The sequence below is a fragment of the Phoenix dactylifera genome, chromosome 14, assembly GCF_009389715.1.
Source record: "Phoenix dactylifera cultivar Barhee BC4 chromosome 14, palm_55x_up_171113_PBpolish2nd_filt_p, whole genome shotgun sequence".
Taxonomy (NCBI): Eukaryota; Viridiplantae; Streptophyta; class Magnoliopsida; order Arecales; family Arecaceae; genus Phoenix; species Phoenix dactylifera.
In genome coordinates this window covers 19,780,677-19,787,903 of record NC_052405.1, presented here as the reverse complement: position 1 = coordinate 19,787,903, position 7,227 = coordinate 19,780,677, and positions in this window count along the sequence as shown.

The following is a 7,227-nucleotide window of genomic DNA, read 5'->3' as shown; positions in this document are numbered from 1 at the left end:
TGAAAATGAAAGCTTAAGGTCATTTTCAGAAGAATTGATTCAGAAAAATCATAGCTTAATTAAAGAAAATCAAAACTTACGCGAAGAAATTAATCAATTAAAATCTTGCATTAACAAATTCACCGTAAGCTCAGAAAGATTAAAAATGATGTTTGAAAGCCAACATGCTGATTTTGATAAATCAAAATTTAGCTTGACTCCTTCACTTAGCCATAAATCTCTAGAGAAAAAGGTTATCAATTTATCAAGCAAACCATTAAATAAGATAACTTATTTCAAAAATGAAAAGGATGGGAATAACAACTTTACCTATCGTTCTAGTATAATTAAATTAAATGGTAAAGTTATTACTATTAAACAGATATGGGTTCCAAAAGGAACCATATGTCCTAACTCTCAAGGACTCAAGCAAGCTTGGGTACCCAAAATGAGAAAATGAGGATGGACACATAGGTGTACCAAGGTACCCATGGAACATAAAGAAACTTAAAAAGTTATTAACAAAAAAATAATAATGAAATCAGTAATTCTCGCATCCTCTCATACTGAAATTGTTTTATTAGTTGATTAAAACACATCTTGCAAGTATTAATCATTCTTTTCTTGTGATATAAGTGATATTTCTGATATGAAAAGAAAATATATCCAAATCACTCCATCTTTCTAGATTATGCTTTACTTATAGATGGATAATTTGGTAAATCAATTCTCCTAAGAATAACTCAATGAATTCTCTATATGCTTGACTGAGAGTTTTTATCCATGGCATTATTGTTCATTGATCATAGATATGAAAATGTGTACTTGGTATATCTTTGAATATATGTATTATAAATACTATGATCAAAGAATTCTTTTTGGCATATAAAATTAACTTATGCTAGTATGGACCTAATCTCAAAAGATCTTGTCATTGGTTTACTTAGAATATCTTCTGCAAGGTCAAAGTTTACTATGCATGTTAACTAAGGAAACAAACAAGACTAAAGATGTTGTTTCCATCACTAAGTTTTCACAAGCTTACATTGGATTTGTTTTTGGCAAGTAAAATTAAAGTATTTTCTGCATTTGCTAAATCTTGTGAAAGGGATCAAATGAAAAAGGTTTGCAAACTATGAAAGTAAAAGAAGTATCATGGCATAGTGTTGAAAACCAATTTTGTATTAAGTTGTGCACAGAAATAATATTGAATACAATTATTTCTGCACCAAAGAACACCATAAGTAAAATAGGGTTAATAGAATCCTTGAAGAAATGAAAAAGGCAATGTTGTACGATAGTCATTTAAAAGCTATCATCATTGCTTGTCATATATATGGTTTCTATTAGGTCTATATTTAATGAAAACTCCATTTGATCTTCTGAAAAATAGAAAATGAACTACTGCATATCTTTCATATTTTTCAGTCGTACACGTTATACCTGATATATTCTTATGAAAATAATGCCAAATCTGATAAAGATATTTCTATCCTTGGATATCATTCATCAAGCAATGCATATAGAATATTCAATGAAAAGATTCTAGTTAAAGAAATATCAATTCAGTTTATTCTTTATGAGACTAATGATTCATTATCAAGATACTAAAATCAAATTATATATGGATATGTTTAATCTTTTACATATGACAATCTGAAAACTTGTTAATAATTAGAACCAAATTGAGTTTTCAGAAATGCACTTAATGAAGAAAAATTGGTGACTACTAAAAGATTCAATCAAGAAAAGATGAATTAGATCTTGATGAAATTCTTGCATGATTAGAAGTAAAGATCACCATTATCATTTGCTTGCTTTATGAGCTTTATATTCTGTCAAATGAATGTGTAGAATATACGTCTATGTGGTTATTTCATTTAAAAAAAAAATCTATGTAAAATAACCACCTTATTTGAAAACACTCATTACCAATATGATAAAGCAATATGTGATTTGGAACAAGCATCAAAAGCATGATAGAATAATTATTTCATCAAACACCTAATAGACCAGATTGTGTGATCATTATGTGCCCTTATGCAAGACTTCAATCTAACTCTAATGAATCATAATTTATTGATAACAAATGAATCATAATCTGAATTTTGATAGAAACAAATGTTTAAGATAAATTGATTAAAACATAGTTAACATATCTTATTGATAATTATCTTAAGCAAATAGAATCTAAACTAAATTGACTTAAACTATCTTGGTTAATGAATCTATCTCTTTAGTTCAAATGATATGTGCTTGCTTATATTTAGGCAATCTCTTGAGTAAAGTGACTCAACATGCAACTATTGTCATATCTTATATTGAGTCATCTAGTTAAAAAATATATATGTTGGATGAATGCTTTGTATCTTAAAGAAACTAATGACCTTCCTTCAAGAAAGAAAAATGAGAGATTTCAACTTGAAGGATATCTTCATGTAAGATACACTAAACATTTACATGCAAACAAGAGAGAGGATCTTCTTCAGCCAAAAGTTCACACATAAGAAATCTAGTTTGGCTTGAAGAACATATAATGAATAGGTAATTTAGATACCTTTCTCACAAATTAGTTGAGCAAAGTCAGTAACTTAAATCTTATTATGGCATGATTAAATTCTTTAATTATTAATTTTTGATATCATGTCTATATGTGTATTGACTGACTTATACTTTTAGAAATTATTTCATGGTTTGCCCAAACTAAAATATATCTTTGCCTATGTCATAACCATGAAATACACAAGTATATGCTTAAAATGTTGATGTAAAATAACTTGTGAGAAGTTATGAAACCTTGAGCATAATGAAAATATTGTTTGCATGATATACATATATATGATACGTAAGATTAATTCTCTATTCTGCTCTCTCATGAAAATTACTTGAGAATAACAAAAAGAGAGAGAGATAAAGAAAAGAAAATGGATATTATTCAAGAGAAGTAAAATCCAAGTAGAGGCAAACACTTCAACCTTAAGGAAAAGCAAAACAAACTTAATATATTCGACACATTTGTGAGACTTGTGTGAGCATTCTTTTGGAAGGGATAAAATCCATAATTAATTACACTTAAATAGGGAGGTTTTGAAGTAAACATTTTAACCTTTCTATATTGCTCATCATAGGGATGGTGCCAATGGGGAGGCTAGTGGTAGTACCCGGCACTATTTGACCCAACTATTCGGTGTAGGGCATATTAGGGACGGCACAAGAGGGAGGCTAGTGGTAGTACCTCGTGCCCCTTCCCAACTCCACCGGATAGGGAGCAAATAGAGTATAGAGCATAAGAAAGTTATAAATGAAAAACAAAGTAAATGAAAGTAGAATTAAGTCAAATTTTTAATCACTTGAAAACACACTTTAAGGATGAAATTATTGCAAGATTATATTTAAATAGGGGGAGTTTATTTGAAAAGAATTGATTTTGATCCTTGACATTCTTGTACTTAGTATTTTAATGCATGACTTAACACATGGTATATTTTGCATATGGTATGATGTCTTGATTTATGGATTCTCAATATTTTGTAATGTTTCATACTTGGACAATTTGATTGAATGTTTGAATTGCTACATAACATCTTTTGTTTAGTTTTATTGAAAAGAAATTTCAGATTTGTCATTCACAATCATTGTTAAAATCTGAAAGCTAAATAAAATTGCAGAAAGGAGAAGAGAAGAACATCTCTATTTAGGAAAAATAAACTGATATTGATCTATCTTTCTACTTGCCTAACTTTGATACATAATGTCCTAATACTTGTTAAAATATCCTTTATTTTGTATCGAAACTCAAAATTAAACACAAAGATTCTGAAAGTGCTTTAATGTTATTGAAATATGTATTTTTCAATCGTAACAATTTAAGATGAGCTACATTGTGAAAGATACATATCTCATATTATGACTTAGAAAGCTTCTATTGAAAATCCTATGTAATTCAGAATCCGATTTTGTATAAAAGTTTAAACTCCATATGATTACTAAATAAAATGTTAATGTAAGAAAAACAGAATTTATTTTGATTGCTCCGATACGCATCCGAAACATATCATTTCTTATCTTCAAAGTATACTAATTTTGATTCAAATGATGTGTCTTACGATGATCTTGATTGCAAGTAAATATTTTTAAAATATATGACTTTATTTTAATATTTAAAAAATTTTTTGAGCTTCATGTATACATTGCTGAAGAACTGTGATTAAGAAATTGAGTTCTATAAATACACATACCTCAATGATCATCTATATGTTTTTCTCTCCTACATTCTTAGAAACTATCATCAGAATATATATATATAGAGTGAATACTATAAATTTTGAATAATTCTAGATCACTCTACATTCTCGATAACATAGAATTTCAGTTTTATTCACGTTTATTATTAAATTCTGAAATTCAACCAAAGAAAAGAATGATTAAAGAAGAATGCATCTTTTGAGGGGGAGCTTTAGATATTCAGTATCTTATCCTAAAGAAACTTTAATTTGATGCATACCTTGAATTTTATGGATTGATTTTGATGAACCTCCTTATATTGCAAGACATGCTTTAATTACCTTGAGATGAGTTCTATAAAGGCTGTCTTATCTCAAACCTTGAGTCTTATGAAAATGAGCTGAAACTTATAGAAAATATATTTTTGAGATTGACAATTTTATGAACATTATCTTCAAATTCTAAACTCTTAAATGGAATGATCAATAGAGGGGGAGAAAGAAAATTTCAGAAGGAGAGGTCTCACGGAACTTAATTACATAAATCTATAGAAGAGGGAAAGAATACTAAATGAAAAGTGATCCTAATACTCTCCAATATGTATCATCTGAAATTTAAATCTGAAAATCTTTATGATACACCTTGAGGCATGTTATTTGGTTAATATATCTTCTGCACAAATCATGAACCAAATTGCAATTCAAATAGTTGATCTTAAGAGCCTCTAATTTAATGAAAAAAGGGGAGAATAACGTGTTAAATTTTCTTGAGTATCTCGTAGAAAATCTATTTTGGAATTCACTAATGAGTCCTAATTGGCTTGCTCTTTAGAACTTCAATATTGTGCCAATTCATATTTTTATATATGTATCAAATCGTGCTTATTTTCTAAAGGAATAAAAGAAAGTCCTTAAAAGAGCTCTAAGATATATCATAAATTGCATGAATTCATATTTTGGTATTTGTGCCCCAATGCTCTTATTATCATAAAAAGAACTTTGAAGTCATGATCCAACATGATGATATGTTTTTCAAGTATATAAGTTTTGATCTTTTACTCTGAAAATCAATTAAATTGCTCTCATGTTGATAAAATACTTAATAGATTGGGCAAACGTTCTTCAATGAACAAGCTTTCATACTTATTATTAAAGAGAGGTTAGATTTCCACTCATGTTTTTCCTTGAATATCATTTGTGGTACTTCTTGAATTAACCTAAGGAAGATTCCACCTACACTTGATTAGAAAACTATCTGTGGTATCAAATTAGAAAATCTCTTGAATTCACACTCGATGTGTTCTGATCTGATCTTTGTACTTAATGTTTCACTATCTTTTTGATGTTGTCAAAAAGGGGGAGAAATATCTAAGTATATGCTATATACTCAGAATGCTTTATTACTTTGAATTGAATACAAATCAGCTTAAAATTTAAATATGTTGATTGTGTTAAGCTGATTAAATCTAAAGCATTATCATGAAGTATGTTTTTAAATATATATGTTTCCTACTTCATGCAACTTAGCTATGTATTACTTCTAGAAATCAATATCTTTTATATTGCATATACTCCAAGTTTTGTCATCATCAAAAAGGGGGAGATTGATGACCCAAAGATTGATTCATAAATTGATTTTGATGATCACAAAACCTTGAAGTATAGATACTAATGCTTATGTTGCAAGGAGAAAGATATTTATTTTGCAAGGAACATAGCAAGTTGGGAGAACACAAGAAGGCCTCCAAAGCTCTCAAGTTGGAAGAAAGCTACAATTTATTGGCCCAAAGTTTAAAGTTCAAAGGATTCAAATTGGAGGAGTAAAATCAAAAGAAAAATTCAAAAGAACAGTCTTCGAGTCGACTCCAGTGGAATTCGAGTCGACTCCGGAGAAGTATGAGTCGACTCCGGAGAAGTATGAGTCGACTCCTAGGAGTCACAGGCAGAAAAGTCAGAGAGCAGTTTTCGGGTCTGAGATTCGAGTCGACTCCAGTGGAACGCGAGTCGACTCCGATGGTTGGTAGGTCGACTCCAAAGAAAGCAAGAGTCGACTCTCAGCGGAACACAAGGAAAAAGTCAGAGAGCATTTTTGGGACTCTGAGATTCGAGTCGACTCCCGCATTGCACGAGTCGACTCCGAGACTCCGCGACCATCAACAGACAGAAAACCAAGTTACTGCCTCTGAGATTCGAGTCGACTCCCAGACAGCTCGAGTCGACTCCAAGGCAGCACTACACTAAGATGGCAGAAGACCAACTTTCGAAAACTGAGAGCCGAGTCGACTCCAAGGAAGTTCGAGTCGACTCCAAGACTGGACGAGCCAAAAGACAGAGGATCGGGAGTTCGGACTCTGGGATTCGAGTCGACTCCCAGGATAGTCGAGTCGACTCGAGTGGACAAAATTCAAATTTGGAACAGTTGCCGAGTCGACTCCGGAAAAGCTTGAGTCGACTCCCGCTACAGCCGAGTCGACTCCTGATCGCGCGAGTCGACTCCGATCCCAACGGTAATATTGTCAGGAGGTGCAGACTGGTTCCAACGGCTATATTTTTGTCTCTAACGGCTATATTCTTGTTTCCACTCCATCTAAAGCTATAAAAACAAGAAGAGAGCTAGGGGAGAACTCATGGAAGTGGGAGAAAACATTTAGGAAAGAGATTACAAGGAAAATCTCCCATAAGCACAAAAAGGGCCATCCAAAGAGAAATAGAGAGAAGAAGAGCTTCCAAGTGAATCCCAAAGCTTCCTCTCCATCAGTGTGCTGCCTCGGTGATCCTCTACTTCGTGCCAAATCAGAAGAGGGTCAAGTAAAGAAGAAGTCGAGCTCCTCCATCTTCAAAACTCGTTTGAGGGCTTCTCTTTACTCTGTTTGTTTATATTGTTATATTTGCTTGTTTAAGAAGCTTTGATTTATCTTAAACTTTGTTTTAATATCTTGTAACTTGATTCAATCAAGGGATTGAATCAAGGGGTTAAAGGTTTGTTGGTGAGCCAAAGGGAAAACCAACGGTGTAAGGTTTGTTG